Source organism: Aphelocoma coerulescens, chromosome 8 (assembly GCF_041296385.1).
Source record: "Aphelocoma coerulescens isolate FSJ_1873_10779 chromosome 8, UR_Acoe_1.0, whole genome shotgun sequence".
Classification (NCBI taxonomy): Eukaryota; Metazoa; Chordata; class Aves; order Passeriformes; family Corvidae; genus Aphelocoma; species Aphelocoma coerulescens.
This window is the reverse complement of record NC_091022.1, coordinates 17,340,115-17,361,783: the sequence shown is the minus strand read 5'-3', so window position 1 is coordinate 17,361,783 and position 21,669 is coordinate 17,340,115. Positions and strand designations below refer to the sequence as shown.

The following is a 21,669-nucleotide window of genomic DNA, read 5'->3' as shown; positions in this document are numbered from 1 at the left end:
GTTCGCCTTCTTCCTCAGTGTGCTGTGTTCAGCCTCTAGAGCCGCCTTGGAGGAATCCGTCCCTGCGATCCCAGCGGTGTTGCCAAAGCTAAAGCTGCTGTCGACTTTTTGGTTCCCTCAAGGGCTCAAGACAGACAAATAATATAACTTTCCTCCTTCCCCAATATGGTGCTTTAATAATTAAGCCACGCAATTTGAAGTTGTCGCTGTTTGACTTGGCTCACGCACTACGTTCCTTTTACCTGCGCACCGAGAACGCCCCCCGGGCTTTACCGCCCGGCGCTTCGCTGCCGCCGCGCCGCTCGGCCACGTCCCAGCGCTACCGCGCAGCCCCGGCGGCTCCCGCCCCCGGCCCGCGGGCACCTGAGCGCGGCGGCTGCGCGGGGGGCGAGCGGGCGGAGCCGGCCCAGCCCGGCCCTCACATGCGCGGCGCCGCGGGAGCCATTGGCCGCCGCCCCGCCGGCCCCGCCGCCGCCGGCAGCCGGTGCTGTCCGCACGCCGAGCCATGCGGGTGCGCGCTGCAGGGCGCTGCTAGGAGCCGAGCCCGCCCCGCCTCTGCCCGCCCGCATGGCAGCGCCGCGGGACTGACCGCCGCGGAGAAGCTCTGCGCCCCCGCCGCACGCACGGCTCGGCTCGGCCGGGCGGCTCTCGGGGTCCGCAGCCCGCAGAGCCGTCCCTGAGGTGAGGCGAGCGCGGGGCCGGCGGGAGGCAGTCGGGCAGGCGGCGGAGGGGCCGCGGGGAGGGGGCGGCATCTTCACCGGCACTCCTGCCGCTCCCTCCCCGCGCTTTCCGTCGCGCTTCTCTTTATCTTTTTCTGCGTGCAGACCGGCCTGGGCCGGTTCGCTGGTGCTGCCGCCAGCGCCGGTGTGCCTCGGGGACGCAGCTGCCGGCGGGACCCGGGGGCGTCTGCGCTCGTCGCGGTGTTCTCCCGCGGGATGCGCATCCACGCAGGACGTGCCCGCATGGGCGGGGGGCCAGCGGCCAGAGCGGGGCCGGCCCCGCGGCGGGTCTGGGAGTACAGCGTGGTGCTGGGGAATGCGGCTGGAACTGCGAGCCCCTTTCGAGGCCAGTGGGGTTGGATCCGGCCCCTGTGGGGGCCGCCAGCTGTGTGGCTTTTGTGTGGGGTCAGCTGTGCTTCGTGTTGCAGCACACGCAGATTAAAGGAGCCCCAGCCAGTTAATAAAGCACATCTTCAGGGCAGAACTAGCCCTTGTCAGATAATCATCTCTGTTTTTTCGAGGCGCGTCTCCTCCCTTCCCCCTGCTCCCCAGTACGTGGCAATACCGACTCCTGCTCCTTTAGGATCCCTGAGCTTGGCACAGCAGCTCTTGTCTTGTAACCTCCATTTCCCCCCGTCACAAGTGCTGCCACTGCTCTTAAACAAACACGAATTCAGACGCAGAAGGCTTGTGACTTGCTCAGCATCCTTTAGGGGAGCTGGTCTGCGGTCACTGGGGGGGATTCAGGCTCTGCGTTTACAGCACGCCTGCAGCCCATGGCACTTTCTCCTGTGGACGCTCCCAGTGTGTAAAAGCCATGAGGTAGGTTACTCAGACTTGAAAATGGAGGACGGTAGTGGTGGTGATGTTGTTTGGTGGCTAAGTCTTAGCAGTACTTCCTGTAATGGTGGTGCTGAAAGTGATGTTTTACTTGACTCAGCTGCTGGTGCAGAGAGCACTTTGGGGTACCTGCCACTCGTGAGCATTGCCAATTACAGCTTTAAAAAAACCCCAGACACTATAGGGAAGTATTTTGGGTTTTTTCAGCACAATGTCTGTCACCATGAAAGGAAAGGATAATATTTTCTACCTCTAAAACTGAAGTGGGGGAATGGCTATGCCCCCTTGTTTGGAAGAGAGGGCTTTAGGATGTGAGAAATTTGCATGAACAGGGCTGAGATTTTAAACCCATAGCTCTGAGCTATCAAAAAAGCACTCTCATGCCAGATGGAGTAGCTAAGTCCCTTTCTCTGTGTTGTTTTTATTTCTTTTATTTCTGTTTTGTTTGTTGGTTTTGGTGGTGGTGTTTTGTTTTGTTTTTTCCCCTCACCTCTTCCTGGAGGCAAAGGAAACCCTTTTTCTTCAAACTTAGGATAAAGTTAGTGTTGTGTTATTTGCTCTTGATTGCCATCTTAAATTAATTTACCAAGCCTTACTTGGGGCCAGGATCCTATTTGTTCTTTGTGCCTTACAAATGCCCTACAAACCTTTTATTGTTAGCTGAAACTGATTTATGAGGTCCTGACCTAGGAATATGCTTCTGTGGCTATATCTTCTTTACACAATTTTTTCCTGTATCTCTAGGCAGGCATTGCCTTTATAGTAAACTCATTTGGTGCTTTGCCTGTATATTGCTTAATGTCAAAAACACTTGTCTGTTTGCTGTGTCTGTTTTCTTGCACATAATAGCAGGGAATATTAAATAGATGCTGTTATTTGTAATTGTGATTACTTCAGCACAAAAGATTGAAAGTTTGCAACGGCTATGTGAGGTTGTGTGGGGAAGGGAGCAGCATTAAGCTGTCATTTGTTTTGTAAGATCCAGGTATGAGCAACAGATATCTCTACCAGTCCTGACATCCTTGAGGGGATGGTAATCTGTCCGGTGTGTTGAGATCTGGAAAAGCATTTCTAAGCAGCAGTACCAGCAATGGAGAAAGTCTGTGTGCTGCAGTCAGTGGAAGGTAATTATTAATAGGAACCAACCCCTATAATAATAATGCAGAGAGAGTGAAAGCACTTGGGTGCTTGCCCTGGAAGGATTAACTAGTGAACATTGTACTAACACATAGCTGTACACCTGAAATACAGTTCTTGTATTCCAGTTCTTTCTTAGCCCTTTGTGCCTGTTGCCTCCTCTTGTGTATCAGTACATAGGTGGTGGTACAGAGATACCACAGCTCTGCCTCCTGTTTATGGACAGTTTCTTGACTGCATGCCTGGACAGGGAGGAAAAAAGCTAATGGTGTTTGTGCTGGGATTGCAGTAGGTCCTGCCAGTGACAGGAGGATAAGAGAATAAAAGGCAGTGGAGAAAAGGGTATGTCCATCCCTGTGGTCAAAGGCACTTGCAGCTATGTGTGTTGTGGCTTGGCGCAGTTTTATAAGAAGGGACTGTACTGAAGTTTCCTGCATTGAAGTTGATTCTTTTAAATTCTCTAGGTCTTCCCATTCCTTCTCTGTATTGAGGTCCCATTCAAAGTCTGTTAAAGCCAGTGGGAGTAAGTGGATTTTGAATCAGGCCCTGTGCTGCTGGCTGAGTTTGTTACCTGCTGTGTGTTCTCTGATGGCACCAGCGGCTGTCTCAGGTCCTGCTTCTGCAGCATACTCGAGGGTGGGCTGGGGATGCCGTGCAGGCAGAGTGCTGACTCAGCACCCCAGCCCAGGGTCTCCCTTTGCTTTCTCCCGCACACCGAAGAGCCAGAGGGGAGTTTTGATACAGGTACATGGACACTGTGATCACTGAGTTAGTGTCCTGAGGCTTAAAGCACCTAGTCTGTGTCGGGCTGCTGACAGCTGTTTTGCTGAGAAGTAGCTTGAGTCACAAATGGGGGAACATGGGGGAACTCAGTAAACAAGTTTCTCAACTGGGTGCCAAAAAAAAAAAAAGGGAGTTCCAGAGTTAGTATTTCACAAAATAATGAACTCGGAAGGTCTTCATTTCCTTTCAAAAAAGCAATGTTTATCTTCAAATTAATTCATGAAGTTGCTGTAGATCCCTAAATACCATAAAACACAATTACCAATATTTGTTATGCTCAGATATTACATATAATAGCACAATAACATTAAGTGGAAAGAACAAAACCTGTTATTTCAGTTTCTATTTGCTATTTAAATTTTTCCATTTCTTGCTAGTATTGAAATAGGGCTGCACAGTTCTCCTTTTGTGTTTTTGTTTTGTTTTCTTTCTTTCCTGCTTTTATTTGTTTATTGTCTCTTGGTGGTGGGATGATTATATCCTAACCAACATAAAAAGGAAAAGCTATTGCTCTGTTAAGAAAAGTGGAAACATTTTTCCCCAGAAACCTTACATTTAGATAAAGACTTGTCTGTGCTTTTTCATAACTGACATTTTAAGCATGTTTTTTTAACAAACAATGAGAAGTCGGTGGACTTCGCCATGCAAAGACTTGTGGCCATGGCTGATTTTCCATGTATGTATAGTTCCATGAGTCCACACGCATGCATGAGGCTCTCTAGGGTCACGCTAGTGGGGCTTGGTCTTGGAAGTGTTTATTCTTGGCTGTGATGATGAGGTGCTGTGGGTCTACACAGGGCTGAAATACGAAGAAATATTTGTGAAGAAATGTGTGTTTTCTAGCAGCTACTAGCATTATAGTTTGTGAAAGCAAGTGTAATCACTGTTTCAAGGCTATCCTGTGCCTCTCACCTTGAGAGCACTTGGAGCTACGTTTTTTAAAAGTGTGACTTGCTTGCATTGGGGATGGGTTTGGCTCAAGATCTTTTGGTCTGAGCAAATTGAGTGCAATTTTCTTTTAACCATATAACAAAGAATAGGTACCAATTGCTTGCCAGACAATTTCTCCCCTCAGAGATTACAAACAAATTTAGGAAAGAGCAAAGCCAGGATTTCTAGTGTATAACTTCTTGAGCATCGTCTTAGGTTTGGCATGTTAAAAAGAAAAAGTGCGTCACAAGTCAAGTTGGCACCTAATACTGTCAGTAGTACTAATTTCCACATCATTAATTTTAACTGACAGTGCTTCAATCTTTCTCTCACCACAAATTTATTTAATTAAAAGAATTGAAGCTCTTTTCATTTATTTCTATATTCTCTTCAGCCATAGCAAGAACAGATTCTTGTCCCCCTTCAGGAAATGGAGAGGAAGAGAAGTGAAAAGACATTCAGGTAGCAGCTGCCAGAATGTTCAGGGAGATATCCTTGGAAGGATAAAACTTGTTTTCTTGAAATCAAGCCAGCAAAATGCCATTTTTGCCCAACACTTGGAGGCAAGCAGTAGTATGGGAAGAAAATATGGCTGCACCAAGGACTTGTGTGTTAGAACTGTTTTAAAAGAAAAACCTTTGTTTTCCTTCTTCTTCCTTTTCAAGTATAAATCAGGATACAAAACCACGTTGTTCATGTAGCCTCAAAACTAATTTTCCTTCTTTCCACTTGAGTTCTTTCCTCAGAAGTGATTTGTTCCGAGACTGAAGTAGTTGCGACATTCAAGACTTGAGAAGCAATCGTGGTGTAAAATACAGCCACCCTTAGGGGAGGAGGAAGGATAGTTGTTTCTCAGGTATTTTTTCTTTTCCAAGGCCCTTTTTTGTTGAAGGTAACTGATTAAGGAGCAGAAAGAAATATGCAGGCTGAAAGCATGTGACATCCAGCAGTGGGTGAGGCTAGCATTTGTGTTTATTCATCCTGGTCTTGCATTTTGTATTGTGTGATCAGTAGAAGAAGGAATAGTCTGGTTCTTGAGATCTGCCTTGCTCCTTGTTAGTGTTAAAAAAAAAAACCCCTCTGTATGTGGTCTTTTTTCAGTCAGGCATCTCTCCTTTGAAGACCAGAAAATTGCAGTGGAAGATTTCTCAGAGCTAAGGGGTGGGCACTACAGATAGTTAAATGCTGTTGTTACCTTTTCCTGTCAAATATCTCTCCAAACTGTTTGCTGTTCATATAAATTTGAAACAAAAAAAATTGCACAATTCTCACGCTGGAGTTTCAAAATCTCTTTATTCATTTGCTCAGGATTTTTCTATCTGAATCATAACTCCTGTTGACTTCCCCTGCATGGTTAGACCATGGATGAGGCAGACCAAAGTGTCTGTTGCTGTTTTAGATGTCTCACCTGTGACACTCACATGGAGCTGGTAAATATGATGAGACCATCTGCTGGAGACCAGTGATGCTCAAGATGAACCTCCTCTCTGCATTCAGTATGTAAAGATACACAGAGAAAGGAAAAAAAACCAACATGAAGGCCCTTCATAGTCCTTCTGATGGAGCAGTGAGTCGGGCTCCTCCCTGTCCTCATGCAACCTCATGGCTACAAAGTCACAGCCAAGGTATAGATAGGTTTGTCTTTTTTTCCTCTCTTGAACTTTATTCTTTACGAGTCAGTATTGAGATAAGTTTCTTTATAAAAGGTATTCATTATTGCTCTTGGGTCCTACAGAAGCCAGGGTTGCCACACCTCTAGTGTTTTCAAGTCTGGCCAGTGGCACAGATGCCAGCATGCCTGTTAAAAATGAGGATTTTTTGTGTGGAAAAAGTTTTGAAGAACTTTACTTTCACTGCAGTGATTGTCCAACCTGGGATTATTGCACTAAGGAGAAAACAAGTGCATGGGATGAGTATATGAATATGATGTCTGAATATCTACCTGTTCTTCATCCGTTGGAAGGAAAGGAAGCTTACACACCTTCAGCTGGTATGAGAACTTGTATAAAAAATGCTGATGCCTGCAATTATCCCAGTGCAGGCTTGCTGAATCTTTGTGTGCTAGGAACAGATGTATTTTGGTGTGTGCACATAGAAAGTTCATTATTTTTTCACGTTATGCCAATAAAAGGTATGGTTTGTTGTCTGTCTCATATACACTGATTAAATAACTAAGCTTATACAACACTGATTTGTTAATCATTGAAAATAAACTTTCGGTTCAAGAGCTTCCTCTGTGAAAATTAATATTTTATACAGAAGTGTTATGTAATAGACATTTTGTTGCTTTTGCAGTCCTGGATGGAGGAACACAGTGTTAAGTTGATGTCGTTTGGATTGTTCGGTATAAATTTGTCCGCTAAGCCAATGCAAATATCAGTGAATAATGGCAAAAAAAAGTCTGCATTGCATATTTGTAAATGGTTTGTGTACAGATCATGGAAAGGCAGGATAGCAATGGCAGTCTCTGCATTAAAACTTGAGTGAGCAGTGTTAGAGGTAGTGCACTGGCTTGCTTTGTTTCCAAGCACCACGGTGGTTACACACACTTTCCACATGCATTAGCAATTGCCTTCATCAAAGATGCACGGAGGAACCGGCCTTCACAGTTAATCTGACTGGTGTTTAAAAATACAAACTGAGAAGTCCACATATAGGGTTCCTCTCAATGGCTGCCATCCAGAAACTTATGTACTTTCTGACTAATAAAATTAAGAAACAAAGCCTAACCTACCTAGCTTAGCAGAGGAACTGACAAAAGGGAAATGAAACTTTTCATATGCTTGAGTTTTTTAAAGTAATGTTTGCTGGTTTATAACCCATACTAGATTTCTTCACAGTTTTCCCTTATTGGCATTGTTAGCAGAGAGAAAGGGAAAACTGGCTTGATAGATTTGCTCTTCTCCTTTTCTGTCCTGACAGCAGATCTCTTGGTTCTGGAAACAAGGAACTGACGGAATGCAGATACATAAATGCTTGTTGGTGCTGCAGAAATTGTGAGTTTAACAAGTGCTGGTGTCCCAATGAAAAGTGGGGAGGAAAGTGTCTAACAGAAGAATAACAGAAGAAAAGTGTTCTTGAAAAAAGGAGTAGACTGAAACAAAATCGTGCTAATAATAAATGAAAAATGCACAGGTTTGGACAAGATTCTATTTCTAGTGTTTGAAACTTGTATTTATGCTATGTTTATTTTTAGTGAAAGTTAATTAGGGATGTACCTAGATTGAAAAGTGACTTTAAGAATGTCTTTATAAGCATTGATCAGTTTAACCCAAACAAATTTTAAAGAAAGAAACCACTGAGGCCAGAGTTACAGGAGAGCAAAGACAGTAAATCCTGAAAATAAAAACATGAGAAACATGCAAAAATACAAAAGAAAATAGTAAAAGTGAGGCAAAGAAAAGAAGATAACAAAACTGTGGAGAGAGGTGTGAGTAAATATAAAATCATAAAGCATGAGGTTATATATTCTGTTCTACTAGTGGAAAGTGTATGAATTCTGTTTGTTTGAGGCTGCCTCATTCCAGAAACAAGACTTTCAAGCTCACAGTGGAATGGCCAAGTTTTTCCTGTTTGGAGTCAGCTTTGAAAGCAAATTATTTGAAAAAATTCATTGCAGGAAGTATAATGGGTACCTGAACCTTACAGATTGGATTAGTACAAGCCTGGTTTTGACTAATGGTTTTGCACGTGCCTCATTTGTATTTTAAGGCTGTAGTCTGTCCATGTGCACAGTGGCCTAGAGCAGCCCGGAAACAACCAGTGTGCAGCTGGTCAGTATGAGGAGCAGAGTGCCCCTTCTCTGCTGTTTCTTTTATATATGAAGAGGATGATGGCCCTCCACACTCTGACAGCTGCTGCTTTCTGTCACCTCATCCATGTTAAGACTTCTTCAGTGTCTGATTATTTACCTGTTTGCTGTCTGAACTTGTAAATTCTTAGATCTGGCTTGCTTATCTGCTAGAGTGTGTAATACCAGAGCTACGAGCAGCAGCCCCCCTCTCTTACTGCCTGTGGGTCAAACAATGAGTTAGCTGTAGCAGTGAGAAGTTTTACCTGCTTGACCAGCAAGGTTTGATTTGTTGATGTCTTGGTTATATTCCTGCTTTCTGCAGCAGAGGAGAGGAAGTGGGGAGAAGTTTGCACACAGCCTCTGGCTCATGGATGGGGGAAGAGGAGGTGGCCACCAAGAGAAGGGAGGAATTACAGTGAGCTTGCCAATTAAGGGGGGTGTTGGGTGTCATGTGAAAATCTGCAGCAAGGCCCTAGAATGGACAATGAACTCCGCAGGGAGTGGCAGTGGGATCCTGTAGGCTCCCATGTAGCAGGAGCAATGCCTAAGGTGCTTTCCCAGGGCAGTGTGGTTTCAAGACCAGCTGGAGCAAATTTGAGCTTGCACTGCTGTTGAAAGGGGAAGTCCTGCCTCCCAGCCCACCCTGTACTTTGGGCAAGATGCCTCTCCCAGGCACACACCATGGAGAGAGCAGGAATGTTAAGTAGCAGGGTAGCCACAAATCAGCTTCAGCTGATTGCAAAACTTCGCTCAGAGATAGCAGCAACATCAGGTCTTTATCCAGTTAGATTACATGCTACTTTTCACAGTATTTCTACAGTAGGTATCTGTGCTGGGGTTTTTCTTCTCTCTTGATGGCATGACACTTTTCCTGTCTGGTGGTTTGTTGTTTTTCTTATGCAGCAGTAAGGGAGGAAGATGGCATTTTAACTGAAGAGATTGTCAAATGTCTGCTGTTGTCTGGGTACTTGGAGATATATGTAGAACTGAGAATTATTCAGTTGTGCTGAAATTAAACCCCTAATGATGGGAACTTCTTCACTTATTTAATTAGCTGAGGTTGTTGGTGGTTTTTTTTCCAAAATCTCTACTTCTTCCTATTTCTTCCCCAAAATACTTTGACTTCCCTCCTTTTCCTTTCTTTACAGAGTTCATTATGATTTGTTTTGAATGCATTGTTGGGTTTTCTTTCACTCTGTTAACAATGATTATTTCCCTGTTAAAAGCATCAGAAGTATTGTTCTCCTTAATGGAAAAGATGTTTGATCAAGTGACTGTACAAATGGAGGCAGCCACATGTAGGCTACTGTATATAGGACGTGGCATTTGGAGGTTGCACGTGTTTTGCCTGAAGTGCCAAGTGCCTGGCTGTGATTCAGATTAAATTGGCACTGGTTGATGCCAACACCCCAATGTAAATTTGGTCTTTCCCTATGCTGTAGGGCCCTGAAAGAAAAGTACTCAAGTGAGTGAGTGCCAGAGGTGACTAGGTTAAAAGAGAAGGTGGTGCATGTGCTCCTTATTTAATCTCCTTCATAGCCACAGTCCCACATACTGACTACATCAGTGGGTGTGTATTCTTGTATCAAAGCAGATGTTTCTGTAAGAAAGATGCTGCTTTGTTTTAATAAATTGAGGTTGTCACTTCAAAAGTGGGAGAGGGAGGTGAAGGAAGTAGCATAAAGTGAGAGTTTGTCAAATGGGATTTGGAACAAAATGCATGAGAGTTTTTGTGGTAAGAACTGCAGGGAAGAACCCTTCACTGGTCTTGCCACTGCCCAAACATCTACTTATGCACTGCTGTGATTGCTTTTTCTGCTTTTAGATTGATTTTTGGTTTGGTTTTTGTTTTCTTTTGTTTGTTTTAAATGAAAATTTTTTAAGTGTTTTGTTATTTGTTTCCCTTTACATCTCCTCCAGGTATGATCCAATCCATGTGCTCAGCCTGTTCTGGGAAGGGGAGGGTGGTGGTGATGGACCTCAGCAGTCTTTCAGATTGTGATTCAGCGCTTGAAGACAAGCTCTCCTGTTCTTCATGCTTTACCAAGTGTGGTGGTGGTGCTGTTCAGCTCTCCTGGCCCCTTTCCTTAAATGCTGATACATTCTCAAAAAACACAGTGCTCCTACTTTGAAGGTGGGAACTGCCTTTGCCTGCTGTTTTCAGAAATGGTTTGTTGCCTTTGGAGTGGCTGCTGAGGAGGGATTGGAGGGCATGAGCTCTGTTTAGGCCCTTCTTACATGGCTCTCTGAACTCGTGAAAAAAAAGGTTACAGAAGCAGCCAAGGTGAATGGCCCTGTGGCTATGAGAGCATTTTCTGTTAGACCTCAAGTATGATCCAAAGGTCTGTTCTGAAGCCTGCGTGCAATAGACCTTGGAAAGTATCTAGTTGCAGGTTTTTTTCCTCCATGTATTTAAAAAGAGTCTCGGAAAAATCTAGTTCTGCATAAAGAGACTTACTTCTCCTGAGACCACTTGACCACCCTGAGCCCTTTGAAGAAGAAAAGTCTAGGAGGCATATTTTATTTGAGGATTTGACAGAGTTTTCCGCATCTCCTTATCCTGAGTCTCTGCCGCTATGAAGAAACCTGGAATAGCAGGTTCCTGCTGACCTTTAAAATGATCTCAATGGAAAGCCTGACACAGGGCTGTTCCTGTGTGCTTCTGAGTGCCAGTGGGTGCCAACCCTGAAAAATGCTTGGAAAAAAATTAGGGGGAGACATGGCGGGGGCTTGGATTGCGGTTTTTTTTTTTTGCAGTGGTTTGGGAGCAGCTGAAGTGGGTGATCTGCACTGCCCTTGGTGCTGGGTGCAGACCCTTGTCGCAGAGCATCTCTGCTGGGGTGGAGGCAATGGGCTGGGGGCTGAAGCAGGGGGTGCAGCTGGTTGTCCCTTGATGTGGAGCATTTTCTGCTCTGGAGGGTTGCTCCTATACCTGTACCACATACCTGGGGTTTTTGCTTCCCTTGCAGTGAGCGCCCGCTGCCCTGGTGTTGGCACCCTGGCACAGTGTGCTGTGGTTGGCAGTGCTAGGAACGCCTTGGGCACACAGTGCTGCTGCTTGGGGTGCAGCCCCAGGGCAGAGAAGGGCAGGGAGGCAGTGGCAGCCAGCTGGCTGTGCACCCAGAGTCCTGTAGAATCCTGCCTGTTGCTAAGGGACTCATTTTGGATATGGAACAGCATTGGTTTACATAGCAGCTTTCCCTGTGTTTGTTGATTGGAGGCAATTACTGTAAAATACTTGATTTATAACAAGGCATACTTAATAAGCAGCAAACTAAAATAAATATTCATGAATTACCTGCTGGAGTCTGGCTGTTCTTTTTGCTGAGTTGTTGCTTTCCATCTGTGTGCTCTGCACAGCCCTGGAGCCTCTGTGTCTCTGGAGGTGAAGGCAGCCATGCTGGGTCTTGGCTGGTGGAAGTTTTGGGCTGAAGAAGGAGGGGGACAATCCCACTTCTCTATTTTGTTTATCCCAGAGGATAGAGGTGTTTTCCTGAGATTTTCCAAGTAGTTCATTTGACTCAAGGTGGTTTGCTTGCCTGGCATGTGGCCGTAATGCAGCAGTTGAAGTGTCATCAAAATGTCTGTGTGGAGCACGTGCATTGTGCAGCTACCATGTCACTAGGGTCTGGTCTGGCTTTTGTGGTGGTGTAGGGAGGTGATGATGTAGAAGTAGCAGTGCTCTTGGTTAAGTTGGGATGAGCCAATATGTTCAAGAATGTGGGAAATGACAAATTGCTCATTTGGGATCTGCACCCTTCAAGAATAGGACAAGTCATTTAGAGTAGCTCCAAAGTCATTAAAACAAGGATCTGCTCAGTCTTCCCCAGCAAAAGGATGAGTAACCTTTGTCTTCTGTGTTGTAGAGTGGCATTCCTCTGACCCTTGCTACCATGACCACTTTATCTGGCCAGTTTCATTCACAGCAGTTTGTTTTTATATAGGAGGAGTCTGTGGCGCTTGTCAAAATGAGAAAGTGATCATCAGAATCTGGCTTGGTATTCCTGCTGCTGGAGCCTTCAGGAGCCAGCGCTCAGCCCAGCTGAAGCCAGAGGAGGAAGGTGGAGAAGCACAGCCTGATCAGGTACCGAGCCAGTCATGGGAAAAGTTGTCTGATGCAGAGTTAAGTTATGGATGACCATTAGTTCTAAAAAGTTATGTTCTTTAGAAGGTCTTGTTAACATGTGTGATGCAATGGAGGTCCAGTAAGGACAGCCACATCTGTGGGCCTGACATGGGTGCATGTTATATATCTGAGTTCTGTAACAGATCTGAGGTTGAACATAAACAAATGCAACATTTCCTGGGGTATTTGATTTGCACATCTAATGTGCAGTACAGCTCAGTACATGTTGCAGCTACCATTTTCAGGCTTCATGTAAGTTGTAAGGAATGGGCTAGGGGTACTCTTAACAAATGTTTTAATGTTGAAGAGCAGTTTGATGTCTTGAGGGAAGGTTTTTCCTCAGCTTTATTCTTTGTTCTAGTGGGGAGACTTAAGTGCTAGCTTTCGATGAGCACAATGTTCTGTGGGAACCATAGAGCACAGAGAGGTAGCAGACTGATGGGTTTTAAGACAAAACCAACTGTCAGCTTGCTAGCTGTGTTTTTATTTGCCAAGATGTCCATAACCATTCCTGGAAACTGGTATTTATTCTTGCATTCACATCTTCCAGATTGTCACACTTGAGAAGATTGTTAGGTTCATCTTGTATGAAGACAGAAGTTCAAGGTTTTGATTTATTGTATTCAGTTTGGGGGTTTTGTCTTACATAACTGTACCTTCCAGTTTATGTGGAACTCCTGCTCTGAGGGCCATGTTTTGAAAAGGCTTTGCGTATTTTAACGCAAAGTACCTTTAGAGATCCCTTAAGAACAGGGCTGCTACTTTTGTGGGCTTGTACAACGTTTGGGATGGCAATGGCATGCAATTCACTTTTAGAGGGAGCATTTTTTGAAGAGGCACAATGTTTTTTCACCTCAAGGGATGCTTTCTCTCCAGAAATACCAGTATCTGTTGCTTCGACTATCTGAATTTATTAGTTACATTTTTGTTATCTTTTTATTTATTGACCTAGGTGGAAGCAGTGAGGGTTTGTTTAAAATCTATTAAGAAAATTATTCCTAATCTTGTAGAGGTAATTTCTAGCTCTGATTATATCTTTCCTGGTGTGGTTAAAAAAAGGGGAGTCTTTTTTCTAGCATCCATTGTGAATACTTCACTTTTTTTTGTTTGTTTGTTTGCTTTTTGGGTTTTTTTGTGTGTGTGGTTTTGTTTTGTGTTTTTTTTTTTGTCTTGTGAAATAAGAATCAGCATTATTTGATTCAACAACCAGCTTCCTGCTTCCCAAGGAAGAGATAGTGGCTCATTCGCCTGCAAACATCCCTCCTGTGGAGAGTCTTTGTTGGGGAGTTAGAGGAAAGCTAGCAGTTCCTAGTGAAATAGCTGCATAGCAGGATGAAGAGGGATTATTGAAGCATTACTAGGAAATTCATGGCTGTGTGGAAGACCTTATGTACTCCACAGACAAGCTGACCTAAATTCTGCAGCCAGGCCTTGCTGGTTTCTCTGTTGATGTGATGTGGCAGGCTGGATAACCTGCAGCAGATCTGGGGGTTTAAAAAAAAAAAAAAAGCAGGGGAAGTACAGAGAAGATTTATATTTGCGTGGAAACACAGACAGGCAAGTCCTTAAAAGTGTGCTGAATCTGTCCTAAATTTTTTTTTTTGTTTTCTAGCCCACACTTCTCTATTCTTAGAATTGAGTATTTTTTACATAGCTAGGATGAGTCTGTATTACAAGGATGCTCATTAGGAAGAGTGGAAAAGTTGTTTACTCCAGGATGGGGAATATGTGGATGGTTTTGCTCATAAGAGGCTTTTACAGATGGCTTGGAGTTCTGAGATAGGTTTTAGCAAAGAAGTTGTGCTAAGTATCTTATCAGTAGTGAAACAGTTAACACAACTGACACTTGAACTCTTGGGGGGAATAGGATTAGTATCCACTTGACATAAATGGAATGGCTTATGCTTAAGTTTCTAGATAATGTTTGTTTCTCAAGATTATATGTTACACAAAACATGACACAAAAATCCAGATAAAAAACAAAATGTCAGGTCTGTCAAAGTCAAGTTGGTCAGTCTGACGTGTTTTCCTGCTGTTACTTCTTGTAGTAGTGTTGTGAGTTTGCAGTTTAGCTTCTGCTGGCACAAAGTGGTGTGAGGGCAGTTACTGCTTCCTGCCTATTTCTGGACACGTAAGCTGGACTGATGCAATGCTCTCCTTTGCTTTCACCCTTCCCACTTGCACACTTTTGTTACCTGGTCTCACCACTTCTTACTCAGGTTCCTCATGTGGAAGGAATTTTTTTTGCTAGTACTGCATACACCACGTCCTGTGAAAGAAATGGTTTATGCAGGCAGAAGAATTTTGCAATCACTAGAAGGGCTTTTGCAGTAAGGTTTTTGCTGGCATAGTTGGAAAGCAAGGAAAAAAATATTGGCTGATACAGTTAAATGAACAAAATGTTGAAGTGTGGCTAGGGGCTTTTCTGTGCAAATGTTCTGGTCTGGTTACTGTGATGGAGTGTATGTGTATATTTATAATACATTTCTGTCTGGAAACCTCTTTTTGTGGGAGCATAAACTTTTAAGTCTTGAATTGTTTTAGAGGAATATCTGCAGCTGCAGCATCCTGAAGTGCCAGGGGAAATAGTGATATTCTGAAACATTGCTGGCTTATTTTAGATCACATTTCACTTGATGTGCTTTTGGTTTGTTTTAAGAACAACTTATCTGTATAAGCTATTTGTTTACTATCCACACATAATAAGCAGCAATGCCGACCTTCGACTGGAAGCCAGGATGACTGCTGGTCCTGTTGCCCCACTGCCAGCAGCAGGTATGGTGAGGGGATTGGAGAGCAAGGGCTGTTTCCCTTGTGTGTGTTTCAATACCAGAAGCAGTAATTAGAAGCTTATTAACTGACAAATGAATTAAATGCATTGAAAGTCCCTCCAAAATTATTAACTGGCGTTTGCTTGCAACAATGTTATTGCCAAGGCTACCTCAAGGCAGAAGCAATGTTTTCCTTAGTGTAGATAGAGATGTCATTTTGAGTACTTCTTTGCAATGAAAAGGACTTCTGTGTATCTTGCTCCATTGTTACAATTTTTGTGTTGGTTTATCTTTTCTTTTTTCCTGTCCTCCCAGCAGAATTTTCAATGTTATCGGTAGAGACAGAAACTAAAAAATAACTGGAAAATAGCCCTACTTTGGTGTTTTTTTCACTGTTTTTGCTCTCCTATTTCTTTGCCTAGACAGGAGACTTGCCCACTACTGATAGCAAAAGCCAGTCCCCACAGCCACGGGTCAGTGAGCTGAGCTGCTTCTAGCCAGCTTGTCCTTCTGGAGCCTGAACCCAGCCTGCCCGCGGGCGGTGGCACCGACACAGCACGGGGGAGGAAGGAGATAGCACTGGCGGGGCTTGTCGCCAACTTGCTACAGCAGAGAAAAATCTGAGCAGGGTCAAAATGCAGCACTGCTCTCTTCAAGCCTTCCCTGGAGTAATGTCTTGTTGCATGGTTTTGTGTGCATAGACCTGTTTCCTACTGGACATGTATCAAATTCAGTAGGCTGCAGTGTTCTTAGCTGTGTGTTTCAACATATTACAATGTTGTTTTGAAATACCTACCTGCTCTCACTTCGTGACTGGAATCTCTGGAGGTGCCTTTTGGATAGATGGGAAGTGATTCTCAATGTGTTGCTCCCTCAAGCTTTGTCTGTTGTCTTTGGTAGCTGATGCTGTTTTGAAGAAGGTAGCACCATCACAGAGTGCTTCTCTTGGAGGCTGAGCAAACAGTGGAGCACTAAATCAGTGTAGTGAGGTGCAGCATCAAAGAATAAGGTCTGCCTTTCCTTCTCCATACCCAGTTTGGCTTCAGGAGAGGTGAAACACTTCCAGCAACTGAGAAACCACAGGAGAGATTGGACTGGGGAAAAGCTGGTCTTTCCAGCACCAGGTTTTCCTTGTGTAGATGGGCCTAACACGTCTCATAATGCTGTATTTGCACATGATAGTGAAAAGGACATACCATAAGATGTTGGTGACATTATTGCCTTGCACCTCAGATAGTAAAGATGGGGGGAAGAAAGGGAGATTTGCAAGGGAAAAATGAACAAACAGCTCTTTGTTGCTCAATTATTTTAGTGCTGCTGTGGTTTAGTTGTTATATTGTGTTACTCTGTCCACAGCTTTTTATGGGCCTCTTTTAGAAAAATTCTAAATTTACATAAATAATACGTTTCTCTAGTTTTATTTATTATTTCAAGTACTAGAATGTGCTTACAATTATAACATTCCAGTGCCTCCAGTAATTGGATATATAAAATTCTGGCCTTTGTTACTGAGCAATGGGCTCCCACTTTCTGCTTATCTGACGGCATTTCATGAAGTAGCTTTTGCTCAGTGTATTACTGGAAACATGGAAAAGTCTTCTATGCGAGATTAGAATTGTTTTGATCAATAAAGCACCAATCTCTTTTCCATTCCATTAACTCTTATATTCTGCAGGAGCTGGGCAAAAAAAGCGATTTTTTTTTTTTCTGCTCGTAAACTGAATCTGCTAACTTTTGAGGTAAAATGTTTTTCCAGGCAGACTTCAAAACAATTTTCATGGGCAATTCAAATAATTATTTAGGAATGTAATGATTGTTAATATTACTGATACTTGAAACATTGGAGAAAAAACAATTCCATGAAAATAAATTTTTAAAGAAAGCAAAGCCCCCCATACAGCCCCTTCCCCCTGGCCCCATCATGTGCTGTTTTGAAGTTCTGTGGTAGTTAAGGAGAGCACTGCCCAGGTTTGGGTTTGGTTTGTTTTTTCCAATCTTTACTATGAAGGAAGCATTGTAGTTTGGGGCTTTAGAGGCAGAGCTCAAACGCTACCCTATTATTTCCCCCCAAAAATCCTACCAGATTGCTGCTTGCACCAGAGCTGCACTCTGGCATCTGGCTGTCTGGTTTGGCAGTCCCACATGCTTTGACCATGCTTTAGCAGGTCATGTGTTTTGGTGACTTGCTGCGTCCCACGACACCAGACTGAGATGCTGGTAGTGCTGCCGAAGGCTGGAAGCAGCAGACATTCCTCTGCCATGGGTGGGATAGGGAGGACTGTGGTGCTGCATGGGTTTTTCTTTAGATGCAAGAAGCAGTGGGCTGTGGTAAAACCAGACAATCACCGGTCAAGTCACCACCTTTTGGCTGATAAGTAATGGCTGTGTTTTCCTTAGGCTGTGTGCTCCCTAATCCTTGGGCAGTCACTGGTTGGTGGTAACTTGCAGGCAAGTCCACAGCAATACCAGCTTTTCCTTTTCAGTTCAGGAAGTGGGATGGGGAGCCGCAGGTAACCTCTGCAGGATCTAGGTGAGTATTTGTGAGGACAGAGGTGGGTGATGATGGAGCAGGGAGATATCAGAAGGGAGAACATGGAATGTAAAGCACTGCTAATCTTGCAGGAGTGTATTGGCCTTCTCCTCTGGATAGTGTTGTCCTGGTATGTGTATTTAAACTGAGACAGTTTGGAATAACTGGCTGTCAACTTGTTAAAATAATCAGGTTGCCAAGAACTCTATCATTTTGTTAAGCTAATTTCAGATTTTCGCCTTTAAGGAAACTAATTCAGGGGATGCAAACATGAGGCTCAGCACTCTTGTTCTACTCCCTGCAGTTCATTTAAATTTTCTTTTAATTTGCCTTTGCACCCCTGCTCTGTCTCAACCAGGGTTCAATCTGAAGGCAGCAACTGAGAAACTGTTCCCTTAACTGAAAGAGTATGTCTAGGTTGTAGGAGATGGGAAAATGAGAATTGGAGCTCTCATCCATAAACATTTACCAAAGCTTATTTCAACAGCCTCTTCTGTCTTTGTTAGAATAGTTGGAGGTATGCCAACCTAAAAAGCCCCAAACCTGCTCTGATTTGACTTTCACCTAGATCTTTACGTATAATATCCTAATGAGGGGCAGGGCTGCTTCTGTTTTTTTTGTATGTTGGATAGCACTTTCATACGTTGGTGTTGGAACTTGGGTGGGTTTTTTGCAGTGTCATTGAGTTTCTTTTCCTTGTGTAGGTTGTTCAAATAGCTGCGCTAGTGGGAAGGCAAACACTTGAAATGGAAAAATATGATGAGGCAGGGGCTGTCAAGTATTATGCATCAATTTTGTACTTTGCATGCTGAGGTCCTGACCTACTTGAGGTCTCTAGGTACTTCTGCAGTGTAAGTGTTTAGTAAAGATAAACTGCAGTATCTGGCAGAGGGATCCAATGTGCAAGGACACCTGGAAAAACAACCTTTAATCCTTTCCCTGAAATGAGCTGGTTTCAAGATTTCTGTTTTTTCAGAGAGGTTGGACAGGGTGCTTCCATTCAGTGTGTGCTGGCATGATATTCAGTGGTCGGCGCCTTGTTTTAATAGCTGTCAACAAAATAATATTGATAGACCTGATAGACTTTTTTTCCCTGCATGTGTGCTGGATTAATTCTTTGAATGTATTTTTTTTTTTCTCAGAAATAATCAATATACCAAGAAAAGCCCCATTCACCCATAACATCTAGAAAACAGCAAAATGAGTAGAAGACCAGAAAACCCCCAGATATCCCTAAACAGCACCAACAAAATGAGCTATAATGTGGTCAAGGAGAGAGCTGCCTGTAGCCAAGGGCACTTGCTAAGAGGGAGACACGTAGGAAAGCCCACCATTTACCTTTGATTTTTGAATGAGGGCAAATGTAGTTGTGTTCTCTAAATAAATGCTTGGAGTAGTTATGTTACTTAGTGTTCCTTATGATATTGAATGGCTTGTTAATATTAATAGTTTCACAGCTTGTCACAAAAGGCCTTGGAGTTTATTCTCGGTTTTCTAGGTAGTCTGATAATAGATGATGGAACTAGACAGGCTAAAGGGTCATGGCGTTTTAGAAAGAGACTCTCTAAAGAATATCTCAAGGACTTTTTAGAGTTAGAGGTGTCCCCAAGATAGGCTGTTACTGGTTGATCGAGGCCAGGGATACAAATATTTCTTGCTTATTAAATGCCCCAAACATGAATAGATGAGTGTATGGTTAAAAGGCTCTGTGGATCAGCACTGGCTGAAAATGATTTCTGAGGTTTGTGTGGGTTAAAGGATGTTACTGATGTTTCTTGACACCTTTTCTGCAATGTCATCTGCCCTTTTAACAGCCTGTTTAGGGGATGGGCTTGTTTTCATTCTGTACAATTGGAGTGCACATAAGGAATGTGCATCTTGTTTTCATAGCAGTCATAGACCAGTCCTCAGGAGCTGACTCACTGCTATTTTGTAAGCAGGGTTTGCCTTCCTTTTATGCGGTTCGCATTTTTCCATTCCGCAGTCCATGGTAATTTAGATCTTAAGTGTGCTGGTGTTAAAAAGCCTGCTTCCTGGAGTAATCTTATCCCCAAGTATGTGGTGTATACTTGGCCTAATTTGATACTAACAAAAACAATTTTTGATTATTTCATTTTTTTTTAGTTGGGTCTTAAATTGTTACAAAGGCACTTTCCCTGCAGCTAACATGGTCATTAAAAAACAAGTATTAATGATTTGGGGGGACTTGTATTTGGTCTGTTAGTTATTGTTACACTGTTGCACTTGTATGGGCTTGTTTTCAAATTTTCCTGCACAATATGTGACTTTCTTGAGTTTCAGATTAATTGTCTTGTTCTATTTGCATTTTAACTGAGCTTTGCTATTGGGATGTCATGGTAGGTTGGGACTGGTGAAAATGGGCCACTGGAAAGATACAGAAGGAGGGCCATGGCTCCCTATAACTTGAGCATTCAAGTTAGAATTTCTAGTGTGTAGCATACCCTGAATAACACTGGGTTCCATTACGGACTTCCAAAATCACTTAAACTCACTTTCACATTTTAGTAACATTTTATTCATGGCAGGTCAGATATTTTCCTGTGACTTTTTATTACTTGCTTTTACTTGGCTCAATTAGATTTTTTTTTTTTCCACACTGCCATCTTTGGAGGAAGTAAAGTGCCAAAAATCTTCAGTGCTGTCATAATTTTTATTTTTTAATGAAAAGCTTTTCTGAAAAAATCTGTGCACCAATGCATAAATTAAACTTTTTCCAAAGTTCTGCTACCTCTGTAATTTTTTTTATAGCTTTCCTAGGTAAAAGTTGGAAGATCAGATTGTTTTAATTGATGTTTTTGCAAAACTTGTGTAGCTGGAAAACTGACAGGAGTCATGTGAATTTCGTATTACTTCTGCCTGATTAAAATCAACAGCAGGACTCTGGGCTGCTACTAGAAATACTTCCAGAAAAACCATACGAGAGAGACTAGGGGAGATAACTCAGCAGAGACTTTTTTTTTCCTATTCCTTGTATTCTGTGGTAGCGCCAAGGCTGAGCATAGTAAAAGGAAAAGATGTAAATCATTCGTATGGAAAAAGGGTGGAGCGATACCGGTTTTCCTGGTAGTAGCCTGGAGGCTGTGGAGAGGGTAGAAACAGTAGGAAGCTTTTGGTTTCCTGGGTGGAGCTTCACATCTGCCGCTGGTAAGTGGGAGCCTGATGGGAAGGCATCGGGCTGGTAGAAAGGCAGCACCTTCCCTGGCAGCTGCTGGACTTCACCTGGGTGTTCCTGCAGGAAACTCCACCCTCTCGTTCTGTCTCTGTCTGGTATGTCTTCTAAGCCTTGATGTCATCTTGTTAATGCTGGCAAAAAGTTACATGTGTGGGAGATATGCAAATGTGTTGTAATGTTCTGATATAATTTTAGCAGAGGAAAAGAGCAAGCTCTGTACATAGGTATCACCAACTGAGCTCAAGTCTTGCAGCTTGGTTTATTTAGTAGAGCTGTCAAACTTAGAAAAGAGATTTTCATGGATGTGGGGTATAGGATCAAGTTCATAATTTCATAAACTTAAAAAGTAGCTTCTATCAATCCACAGTTCTCTAAATTCCTTTACAGACAGTAGAAACTGTCTGAATGAGTGTAGAAGAATTGTATCATTCAATGACATGATAACTGAGGACTTCTGATGATGTGTATTCTTTTATTATTTACAGTGTATACTGTCACTGGAAGAATACTGGCTTTGCAATGAATAACTGGGATAGACTTAATCTCTTGTTTCTCTCTATGTAAAATTCTAAATACTGTTCTGCCTTTTTTTTTTTTTTTTTTTTTTTTTTTTTTTGTAATTTTTCTTTCCAGGTGTAATGAGGACTTGATGATCTTGTGGAAGAGAAATGAATCTACTAAAATCCTTTCTCGTATATAGGGTTAAGTATTGCACTCAGGAGGATAATGTTCCAGTGGAATTGCAGACTTCCCATAACAGTTTAGACTTTGGTAAAGCAAGTGGATGAGTCATTGCAGGGATTTGATGGCTGAAAAGATTGATTAATAATTAATTTAAAAACAAGAT

The 21,669-nt window shown here is 43.1% G+C and overlaps 1 protein-coding gene across 5 annotated transcripts in view; it reads left to right on the top strand.

Moving 5' to 3' along the window:
• Positions 1 to 463: 463 nt before the first annotated feature.
• LRRC8D (leucine rich repeat containing 8 VRAC subunit D) overlaps positions 464 to 21,669 on the top strand; it is a 54,155-nt gene continuing 32,949 nt past the window's right edge. The window contains exons 1-7 of one of the 5 annotated variants that reach the window (XM_069022858.1): positions 464 to 681; positions 5,144 to 5,265; positions 5,718 to 6,034; positions 6,145 to 6,399; positions 7,335 to 7,405; positions 10,123 to 10,336; positions 12,147 to 12,286. The gene's annotated coding sequence lies outside the window, so the exon portion shown is untranslated. Of the gene's footprint in view, positions 682 to 5,143; positions 5,266 to 5,717; positions 6,035 to 6,144; positions 6,400 to 7,334; positions 7,406 to 7,627; positions 9,022 to 10,122; positions 10,337 to 12,146; positions 12,287 to 20,809; positions 20,918 to 21,669 lie in introns of those variants that run through there. The other 4 variants (XM_069022859.1, XM_069022860.1, XM_069022862.1 and 1 more) reach the window with 4 other exon arrangements.